The 12,024-nt window shown below is 38.0% G+C and overlaps 2 long non-coding RNA genes across 2 annotated transcripts; both read right to left on the bottom strand.

Moving 5' to 3' along the window:
• Positions 1–330: 330 nt before the first annotated feature.
• On the bottom strand, positions 331–2,126 carry LOC149404578 (uncharacterized). The gene is made up of 3 exons (XR_016294084.1): positions 2,080–2,126; positions 1,484–1,544; positions 331–611 (listed from the first exon to the last, which is right to left on the bottom strand). It is a non-coding gene; the product is annotated as an uncharacterized LOC149404578 (long non-coding RNA).
• Positions 2,127–7,971: 5,845 nt separating this feature from the next.
• LOC149404577 (uncharacterized) lies at positions 7,972–9,767 on the bottom strand. The gene is made up of 3 exons (XR_016294085.1): positions 9,721–9,767; positions 9,125–9,185; positions 7,972–8,252 (listed from the first exon to the last, which is right to left on the bottom strand). It is a non-coding gene; the product is annotated as an uncharacterized LOC149404577 (long non-coding RNA).
• Between the last annotated feature and the right edge of the window lie 2,257 nt (positions 9,768–12,024).

Below are 12,024 nucleotides of genomic sequence, written 5' to 3'. Positions count from 1 at the left end.
TGCAGCCGTGCGATCGAATAGCAAGGGTGGTCGCAGGTTCGTTGCTCTGATACCAACTGTGACGACCCGACTTTTCGGATCATCTTACTTTACTTATTTATTTTACTTATCTAAATTATGTATAAAAAAATGAGGATTTTATTTTCTATCATATAATACCTTTACGAAACCGTAATCTGGAAATTCGCGGATTTTTTTTTTTAATACATACATTCTCAAATACCATAAAACAATAAAATCATACTAGTCCTTGTCAAAATAATTTGGTCAGAAGTATAACAAATAAAAATAAAAACTAAACTTTAAGCTTTGATCATGGTAAATCTTTGACTTGAAAATATTTGACCTTTACTTGAAAAGTGGTATTTTTAATACCAACTTAATAGAAAATAAATTATAATAAATTTGTTAATCAAGCTAAGGATAAAATGATACAAAACTATAACATACAACTTAATCTATATTAAAAAATTTATTTTAGAAATTATATTAAATCTAATTTATCTATTATGCTTAGCGAAAGTCTCTCTTACGTAGTTGCAACCATAACCCGACCATCTTGCTATCGACGCCGCTGGTCCATACTCATCACTTAGCAGTAAGTTGTTTACCTACAACACATACGTAAAATTTTCGTGGAAATGAGCTATCGCTCAGCGAGAACAATATAAAACTCACAAAACAAGATGAGTAATGCAATGCATGAACCGGTTATTAGTATTTTCATTCTAAAGGTGAAATGGTCTTTCTTAACATAAATCTTATCATATTTTATTCGGGGCTCCCCTAGAGTAGTCGTACCAATTTCAGTGTTCACTTTAGAGACAAAGATATGGGGTTGCAAGGTCCCATACTTTGCTCCGTATTATAAACTTATAACATATGAGAAATTTCCCCATTTGGGCCCGTCAGTCGGCTCGGGAAATTCTCCTTGAGACCTCCGTAACTCGAGGCGGTACGACTCTCTTACTTATCTTTTCACTTTATTGTTTAGGTGACATGCAAATATGACATGTAATATACATAACCATCATACATAACATCAGACGTGACATGATTATAACATGACATGACATAGCTTACCAATGCATATGAAACATAACATAGCTCAACTAGAAAACGTTAATTAGCATCTCATACATCATACATAAATTTACTTAGCATAAAGACATGCCCAAACATCCACATACATAATGTCATATAAATTTAAAAAATATGTCATTAATACTCCATCATCATCATTTATCATATCATAACATATCATAAGGTAAAATGCATAAACGTAGACATGTAATCATCGCATAATATATAACAACTCATATATCATATCATCGTACTTAAGCATATCGTATCATGTATCACTTGGCTTATAATAACTATAAACAAAACCATATAATACTATCTAACAAACCACGTCATGAATCACAAAACTCATCATAATTTTATTTAAAACTAATATGTGCTGCAGTGAGATTGTTCTCACCTGAAGTGGAAATTACGATCTTTGATCGGGAACGATTTAAACGCTCGAGTTGATTCGAAACCTAACCGGAAGAATTAATAATTGAGATTTTAGTTCATAGTTAAAATCTATATTCTGGACAATACTAGGCTACTGGAAAAATTCAGAATCCAACGTTAAGTGAAAATACTAAAATGCCCTTAGATATGAAATATCGAGAAAATAAACTTGTTGAAATAAATTCTGGAAAAATTCCAGAAAATGTAAAATAAGATTTTGAACAGTTTTTCCTAAAGTGACACGGTCAAAAACAACGTTTCACAATTTTTTAAAATTCATATACATAAGATATTAATAAAAAAAATCAAATAATTATATTCTTTTGTACGCTCAAAATTGGAACATCATAGTAAAAATAGGCTAAAGTTTAATTGTATAAAAATGTCGAATCAAAATCATAATCGTAGCTATTGAAAACCGATAAACATATTTGTAACTTCTCAAAAACCCTTGCAAAACAGAAATCATTTTAATGATTATTGTTCATAAGAAAGACAACCTAACAACCAAATTCATCAAAAACTAATGGAAAAAGATACGTTACATAGGAAAAATACCTCTGAGGGAGTTGAAAAGAAAACTCCTTGAAGCTTAATAGAACCCAACGTATGATGGGGGAAAAAATGCAAAAGTCTACGTTTCTTTAGTTTTGTATAGAAAAGAAGAAAATGGAATGGGGAGAGATAACAAACCAAGGATGAGAGTGTGTGTCAAAGAAAATAAAATGATATTATGAACGACATTCAAGAGCTAGCTATAGTGAGAAAAGCATTTCAAAAGAATAATTAATTGGCTGTTATAAATGTCTAATATTAATACCATTAACTCTCCACTTTATTTCTTTCAAAAGTAAACAAAAAGTATATTGCTACTAACGCCTCAATGTATATCCGGATACCCATATTCATATATATGAATGATAAATCTATATACTGATGCCATTACTAAAAAAATATTATCATTATTACTGCTATCTTAATTGATAACGAAACTCTTTATTCCTTATATTATATATATATATATATATATATATATACATATATATCTCGTATGGTTATATATATATACACATATATATCTCGTATGATTATTAGATGTATGAGTAATATCATACACACACACACAAAAAAGTACCAATACTACTTCATACGTATACTGCTATTAATAAGAAAAAGTATCATACATGATTATAATTATGAAAGATAAATTCTAAAATCAATCATAGCTATATATATACATACATATATATATATATATATATATATATATATATATATATATGATTTAGTCTAATATATTACGAACAATACATTGAAAAAAAAAATCTAATAACTAAACTTAAAATACTCAAATCACACACAAACAAGCGTAAATCATACGTAGCGTGTAGTATATAATTCAAACGTGATATATTACATTTTTTCATATGGTCAAGTTTCGGGGTTTCACAATCTCCCCTACTTATTAGAATTTTCGTCCCGAAAATTAATATAAAAATTTGGGACAAACCATGGAGATATTTCTTTGGCAACACTAAAATTCTAAAAAAAAAGGTTGGGATATCACAAAATCATATATTCTCCGCGATTCCTAGTAAGTTTTTCTATCTTATGATTCTTCTAAAGTACCTTGACTAGTGGAATCGCTATAGTTCTTAGGACCTTCTCTCCACGATCAATAATTTCGACTAGCTTTTCCTCAAAACCTTAAGTCTTTATGTACTTCAATAGGCTCTTGGATCAAAAACATTTTTGGATCGGGTAAAAACAATGTTTGAGCATCGATACGTAAAACACTGCGTACCAATGCTAACTCGTAATTTAGAGCTAGACGGTAGGCTACTTTTCAATTTTTTTTTTGTGATCTCGAAAGGGTCAATGTACCTCGGGCTCGATTTTCCCTTCTTGCCGAATCTCATCACCCCCTTGAGAGGTGCTACCTTCAAGAATACGAAGTCTCCTACTTGAAATTCCAGTGGTCACCTCCTCTTGTCAGCGTAGCTCTTCTGTCGACTTTGGGCAATTCCCATTCGATCTCGTATCTTCTTGATGGCTTTAGTGGTATCTCGAATAAAATTTGTCTTCTCGAGGCTATTTTCCCCGGATTCGAACCAGTGATTCAGAGAACGATACTTTCTACCATTAAGAGCTTCATATAGGGCAACTTCGATTGAAGCTTGGTAGCTATTGTTGTATGAGAATTCAATAAGTGGTAGCCTTGTATTCCAACTCCTACCGAAATCCATGATACATGCTCGTAGCATATCCTCAAAGGTTTGAATAGCCCTTTCCGATTGGCCATCCGTCTGGGGGTGAAAAGCAGTACTGAACTTCAGTTGCGATCCCATAGACTTTTGCACACACCTCTAGAAGTTAGAAGTGAAACGAGCGCACGATCTGAGATGATGGACAAAGTAACGCCATGTAGTCTCACTACGTTATTAATGTATAGTTCAGCCAACTTCTGCACGTAGTACGTGACTTTCATCGGCATGAATCTGGCAGATTTGGTCAAATGGTCCACCACTACCCATATAGCATCATAACCCTCATTTGTCTTAGGTAACCCAACCACAAAGTCCATTGTGATTTGTTCCCACTTCCCTTCAGGAACCTCGATTGGTTGTAATTCTTCAGCTGGTCGTTGATGTTCGGCCTTCACTTTCTGGCATGTAAGGCGTTTACTGACAAACTTTGCAATGTCGCCCTTCATTCCATTCCACCAGAAGTGTTCTCGAAGGCCTTGATACATCTTCGTGGACCCTGGGTGGACTGAATATGGAGTCACATGTGCTTCGGTCAAAATCTGTCTTCGTAACTCATTTTTGTTGGGTACACGTACAGATCCTTCCATTGAAAAAGAGTACATCATTCTCCGCAAGAGAAAATTTTGACTCCTGACTTTCCAGTGCATTGTCCTTCAGCCTTGACATCTCAGGATCACGTCATTGCGCCTCTTTGATTCTCTCGAAAAGATCTGATTTTAAGGTCATGTTGGTTAATCTCCGGGTGACAATTTCAACTTCCAAGTTGTTGATTTCGTCAATGAGTTGAGGAGATAATGCATGCATCATCGATAGCCTAGTCTCATCTTTCCTACTTAACGCATCAGCTACCACGTTTGCCTTTCTAGGATGGTAATGGATACCACAATCATAATCCTTAACCAATTCTAGCCACCTTCTTTGTCTCGTGTTCAACTCTTTCTGAGTGAAAATGTACTTTAAGCTCTTATGATCGGTAAATGTCTCACACCACGCACCCTACAAGTAAGGCCTCAAAATCTTGAGGAAAAAAAAACATTGCAGCTAACTCAAAATCATGAGTAGGATCATTCCTCTCGTGGTTTTTGAGTTGTCGAGACGCATAAGCCACTACTTTGCCGTTTTGCATGACCTAGCTTTGATGCATCGCTGTAGATAGACAAAGGTTCTCTACTTTCAGGGACTATAAGGATTGGAGCGGTGGTGAGTCTTATCTTCAACTCGCAAAAGCCATCTTCACACTTCTCGGTCCACTCATACTTCTTATCTTTCTTCGTGAGGGCGGTGAGTGGTGCAGCTAATGTAGAAAATCCTTCCACAAATCTTCTATAGTAGCATGTTAAACCAAGAAAACTCCTTATCTTAGTCGCACTTAGAGGTGGCTTCCAACCATTCACGGATTCTATCTTGGAAGGATCGACAGAGATTCCATCTTTAGAAACCACGTGTCCGAGAAAATGCACTTTATCCAACCAAAATTCACACGTCGAGAATTTGGCATACAGCTGATGTTGTATCAGCATCTGGAGTGCGATTTGCAAATGACCCTCGTGGTCTTCGGCGCTCTTGGAGTAAATCAATATGTCATCGATGAAGAAAAAATAAACTTATCCAAGATGTCACTAAAGATCCTATTCATCATGTCCATGTATGTCGCTGGAGCGTTAGTGAGTCCAAAAGGCATGACAGTGAACTTGTAATGACCATAGCGGGTGCGAATAGCTGTCTTCGGAATGTTGTCCTCCTTGACGCGTAATTGATGGCAGCCGGATCGCAAATCTATCTTTGAAAATACCTTCGCCCCCTTGAGTTGGTCAAACAAGTCATCAATCCTTGGAAGAGGATACTTGTTCTTGACCGTTACCTTATTTAGCTTTCAGTAGTCAATACGCATGGGGAAAGACCCATCCTTCTTTTTGACAAATAGAACGGGTGCTCCCGAAGGTGAATGACTAGGGCGGATAAATCCCTTATCTAACAACTCTTGGAGTTGTGATTGTAACTCTTTGAGTTCGGCAGGGGCCATACGACAGGGTGCTTTGGAAAATGGACCTGTTCCAGGTAGCAACTCGATTGCGAAAGAAATCTCACGTTCGGGCGCTAAACCAAGGAGATCTTCAGGAAAAACATCAACATATTCCCTCACACTAGCACATCTTGTGGATTTGCTTCAACCTCATTCGTCTTGTCCACTAACACGCTAGGAATCCATAACACCCTTTACTCATCAATCTTCTAACTTGTAACACTGACACTATCATCTTTGATTTCTTGTGTGGCCTTCCTACAAAGGTGAACCCTCTTCTTGTTACCGGTTTGAAGATTACTCTTTTGTGGCGACAATCGATCATTGCATTATTCTCGCCTAAGAAGTCTATACCCAAGATAGCATCAAAGTTTTTCATTTCTAAGACAATGAAATCACTCTTTAGCTCTTGTCCACCTATAAATATCGGTACTCCTTCCAGATAGTACTCCGATAATAACTCATCATCAGACGGTAATGTCTTCATGAAAACCTTATTAGTTTTCACTACACTATCGCCTAATTTCCTAGCCAGTTCTAACGAAATAAAGCAATACGTGGCACCAGAGTCAAACAATACTAAAGCGTCAAATGAGCTATAGGAAGCTGACCTGCTACCACATTCGAAGAACTGGCTAGAGCATCGGCGTTGGTGGAAGCGTATAGATGCGAGCTTGTTGTGGTTGTGGCATTTGGGTGGCTGTTGGTGCTTCTAGACGACCCAAGGAGATTTGTTGCCCTTCTAGTACAGTCGGCATGTAGTTGAGTCATCCGTTCTGATTGAGTTGTTGATACTGTCTGTTCTGAGCGAAATTTGGTTTCAGACAGTCTTTGAGAAAGTGACCATGCTGACCACACTTGAAGCAAGTCAAGGTTCCTCTCCGACACTCTCCAGGATGCATCTTTCCACAAGTCTTGCATATTGGAAAATTTATGCCTTCTATCTTAACCTTGTTGTTGGCGTTACCCCTATTACCGGGATGAGTCCTTTTCTTCCCATTCCCATTTCCTTAGGGTTGCGCCCTGAAGCCTTGATTGTTGCGGTTAAGTTGGTGGTTATTTGGTTGGTTTGGCTTCTTATTGGCGTCAGCACCCTTGTTTTGACATCTATCTTCTTTCCGAGCCTTATAAAATTGGGCTCGTTCCTCCTTCACTTGGATCATGTGATATTCAAAACTCGTAGCATATGATAAAATCTAAGATGGTGGAAGATGGGTTACTTCCCTTTAACAATGGATTTATCCGAATCAGCTCAAAACACCCTCATCCTTTTTCATCTTCTTCGCTTGGTGTATTTTGTTCCTCAATTCCTATATCTTAGTTTCTTGAGCTTTGAACCAATTGAGTAAAGTGGTGTCTAGAACCACTAGCTTTGGTCGAGCTATCAAGGCATGAAACTAAGATAGTGCTCTTAGTAATCTTTTAGATGTACCAACTTAACTGAGATCACACTTCTGGTATTTCTATTCACACTAAAAAAAAATTCTTCACATATTGCCGTAGCAGATTTCATTTGAACATGAAATAAGACATACTTATAACATAAGATGACATCTTTTAGGCCATTGAGAAAAAAAAAATCCATAACAAAAGAAGTGTATAAATACAATTGGAATGAGAGTAATAACATCTTGTAAATAAGGAAAATGGAGTGGAGTTTTGATCGTCAATGACGACGCTCCAATTATCCATAAAATAGACAAGTCATTACTTGTCAAAAAAAAAAAAACCATCTTGATCTCTAGCTCTTACATAAACATGACTACTGATTTCAAATCAATAATAAAAAAAAATTGTAACTAAAACATATTAAACTTACTTGAGTAGGGGATGCAGCCGTGCGATCGAATAGCAAGGGTGGTCGCAGGTTCGTTGCTCTGATACCAACTGTGACGACCCGACTTTTCGGATCATCTTACTTTACTTATTTATTTTACTTATCTAAATTATGTATAAAAAAATGAGGATTTTATTTTCTATCATATAATACCTTTACGAAACCGTAATCTGGAAATTCGCGGATTTTTTTTTTAATACATACATTCTCAAATACCATAAAACAATAAAATCATACTAGTCCTTGTCAAAATAATTTGGTCAGAAGTATAACAAATAAAAATAAAAACTAAACTTTAAGCTTTGATCATGGTAAATCTTTGACTTGAAAATATTTGACCTTTACTTGAAAAGTGGTATTTTTAATACCAACTTAATAGAAAATAAATTATAATAAATTTGTTAATCAAGCTAAGGATAAAATGATACAAAACTATAACATACAACTTAATCTATATTAAAAAATTTATTTTAGAAATTATATTAAATCTAATTTATCTATTATGCTTAGCGAAAGTCTCTCTTACGTAGTTGCAACCATAACCCGACCATCTTGCTATCGACGCCGCTGGTCCATACTCATCACTTAGCAGTAAGTTGTTTACCTACAACACATACGTAAAATTTTCGTGGAAATGAGCTATCGCTCAGCGAGAACAATATAAAACTCACAAAACAAGATGAGTAATGCAATGCATGAACCGGTTATTAGTATTTTCATTCTAAAGGTGAAATGGTCTTTCTTAACATAAATCTTATCATATTTTATTCGGGGCTCCCCTAGAGTAGTCGTACCAATTTCAGTGTACACTTTAGAGACAAAGATATGGGGTTGCAAGGTCCCATACTTTGCTCCGTATTATAAACTTATAACATATGAGAAATTTCCCCATTTGGGCCCGTCAGTCGGCTCGGGAAATTCTCCTTGAGACCTCCGTAACTCGAGGCGGTACGACTCTCTTACTTATCTTTTCACTTTATTGTTTAGGTGACATGCAAATATGACATGTAATATACATAACCATCATACATAACATCAGACGTGACATGATTATAACATGACATGACATAGCTTACCAATGCATATGAAACATAACATAGCTCAACTAGAAAACGTTAATTAGCATCTCATACATCATACATAAATTTACTTAGCATAAAGACATGCCCAAACATCCACATACATAATGTCATATAAATTTAAAAAATATGTCATTAATACTCCATCATCATCATTTATCATATCATAACATATCATAAGGTAAAATGCATAAACGTAGACATGTAATCATCGCATAATATATAACAACTCATATATCATATCATCGTACTTAAGCATATCGTATCATGTATCACTTGGCTTATAATAACTATAAACAAAACCATATAATACTATCTAACAAACCACGTCATGAATCACAAAACTCATCATAATTTTATTTAAAACTAATATGTGCTGCAGTGAGATTGTTCTCACCTGAAGTGGAAATTACGATCTTTGATCGGGAACGATTTAAACGCTCGAGTTGATTCGAAACCTAACCGGAAGAATTAATAATTGAGATTTTAGTTCATAGTTAAAATCTATATTCTGGACAATACTAGGCTACTGGAAAAATTCAGAATCCAACGTTAAGTGAAAATACTAAAATGCCCTTAGATATGAAATATCGAGAAAATAAACTTGTTGAAATAAATTCTGGAAAAATTCCAGAAAATGTAAAATAAGATTTTGAACAGTTTTTCCTAAAGTGACACGGTCAAAAACAACGTTTCACAATTTTTTAAAATTCATATACATAAGATATTAATAAAAAAAATCAAATAATTATATTCTTTTGTACGCTCAAAATTGGAACATCATAGTAAAAATAGGCTAAAGTTTAATTGTATAAAAATGTCGAATCAAAATCATAATCGTAGCTATTGAAAACCGATAAACATATTTGTAACTTCTCAAAAACCCTTGCAAAACAGAAATCATTTTAATGATTATTGTTCATAAGAAAGACAACCTAACAACCAAATTCATCAAAAACTAATGGAAAAAGATACGTTACATAGGAAAAATACCTCTGAGGGAGTTGAAAAGAAAACTCCTTGAAGCTTAATAGAACCCAACGTATGATGGGGGAAAAAATGCAAAAGTCTACGTTTCTTTAGTTTTGTATAGAAAAGAAGAAAATGGAATGGGGAGAGATAACAAACCAAGGATGAGAGTGTGTGTCAAAGAAAATAAAATGATATTATGAACGACATTCAAGAGCTAGCTATAGTGAGAAAAGCATTTCAAAAGAATAATTAATTGGCTGTTATAAATGTCTAATATTAATACCATTAACTCTCCACTTTATTTCTTTCAAAAGTAAACAAAAAGTATATTGCTACTAACGCCTCAATGTATATCCGGATACACATATTCATATATATGAATGATAAATCTATATACTGATGCCGTTACTAAAAAAATATTATCATTATTACTGCTATCTTAATTGATAACGAAAGTCTTTATTCCTTATATTATATATATATATATACATATATATCTCGTATGGTTATTGTTGTCGCACGAAAATGAACAACTATTTAAAACCTCGGGCGGTTCGATCCAAGGCCGGACCCAGTGATCGCACCCGGGCCAAGTGTGGGAACTCGATAGTCTCGAGCTAGGGTTTTCTCCGATCAACCCGCCTCTCGGGAGAGGTAGGGGGTAAGGAGGAGGAGTGACCGTGCCTTGGTTGTCGGCTGCCTACGTACCCGTGCGTGGGATCAGGTCAGAACGTAGTTCAAGCGTGTGATACGCAGTATGAGGCGCGGAGCCTTGATGGAGAAGCGTACTCGACGAAGGAGACGGGGCGCGAGGAGTCCTCGGCGGCGTCTCAGGACTTCGGAGATTGCGAGCGGGAGAGAGAATGTGTGTTTTCTCTCTTTTGGAGACGTGGAAGACTCTAAGTCAAGAGTTCCTTGTTGTGGCGGAGATTCCGGACGCGTGGGCGATTCCTAGTCGGAAATGCAGGACGCGTAGGCGATTTCTTGTCAGAAATGGCGGACGCGTCTAGGGTGCTAGATGCGTAGGCGATTTTCAGTCGAAAACCGTTAGAGCACTCGTGGGCTCAAGATTAATCGCTCGATCAAGAGAGGCGGCACTCGGGAGTCCCCGGAAAGCGCTTCAGAATCTCCGAGAGCGAGAAATCGTGGAGAATCCACTTCAGGCCAAGGATGGCATCTAGAGAAGCGGAGAGAAGTCTCAAGTTCCTTGAGAAAGAATGGGATGGCTTTCCCCTCAATGGGAGGGGGTATTTATAGGTGTTTGGGGGCCTTAGAAGGCTTCTTTTTCGTCCATGTGGGACTAGGAACGCATGTGGCATCAAGTGGAGGCGCACGGCGCAGGGGGCGCGGCGCGCGGGTCACCAGGCGCGGCGCGCGATGCGCGGCGCTGGATGTGCGGCGCGGGCGTGTCATCGCGCGGCGCGCGGTCTGCTTGGCGCGGCGCGCGGCCTGTCTGGCGCGGCGCGCGGGCTGCTGTGCTTGGTTGGCCGGCGCGGCTGCGCGCGCGGCGCATGGCCCGCCTCGTCGGGCTCTTGCGGGCCTTCGAATACCATTCTTGCCACATGAAATATGAAGGTTTCCATTTGACGAGAGTGACTCGACTCGAGGAGCAAAGCTCGACTCGAGGAGACTGACTCAAGGCTCAACTCGAGGAGCGAAGCTCGACTCGAGGAGCCGACTCAATTCTCAACTCGAGGGGCTAGGCTCGACTCAAAGAGTCAAGAGTTTGGGCAAAGGCTTGAAGACTTGCCGCTCTTCAGGACCTCCGGCCTGACCATCGGCCCTTTGAGCCGTGCCTTCTTGGCGTCTCGGGTTTTCCGAAAACGACCGACAACATTAGCCCCCCAAGTTCATTGCTCGGGAGGCCCCGGGCGGTGAACTTTTAGTTGTTTTCGCCGGGTGTTTGAGGAAAATAGACTTTCCAGAGCTTCACTGTTGCGAAGCCTTCGTGATTATAAAGAATACTCTCACAATTGCTAGTGCTCTCTCTCGCTTTTCCGTCTCTCTCGACACGAGTGTGTGATGTACACGTGGAGGAGGATCCAAGCGGATAGGAGGCGTAGCTCAACGTGGGCGAGGCGAACGCGCTTGCGTTCGTCGCTCTAACCCCGGAGCAAATGGGATATGCATGCGCAAGTGGGGCGTGCATTTGTGTAGAGGTGTGCCGGCGTGTCGCGGCTTATTGATCTTTTGGCAATGTTACGCCCGAGTTAACCTTCGATGGCGTTTTGTTTGATAATATCATCAATCCAGAGTCCATGGGTCTCGACGGTGACTAGCAGGGTGACGATTGTGTAATCGTGACCTATTAGGGGAAGATCATGG

Source organism: Urtica dioica, chromosome 2, assembly GCF_054948205.1.
Source record: "Urtica dioica subsp. dioica isolate 48M chromosome 2, U.dioica_male_clone48M_v1_H2, whole genome shotgun sequence".
Classification (NCBI taxonomy): domain Eukaryota; kingdom Viridiplantae; phylum Streptophyta; class Magnoliopsida; order Rosales; family Urticaceae; genus Urtica; species Urtica dioica.
The sequence above is the reverse complement of the archived record's forward strand: the minus strand, read 5'-3'. Positions and strand labels throughout refer to the sequence as shown.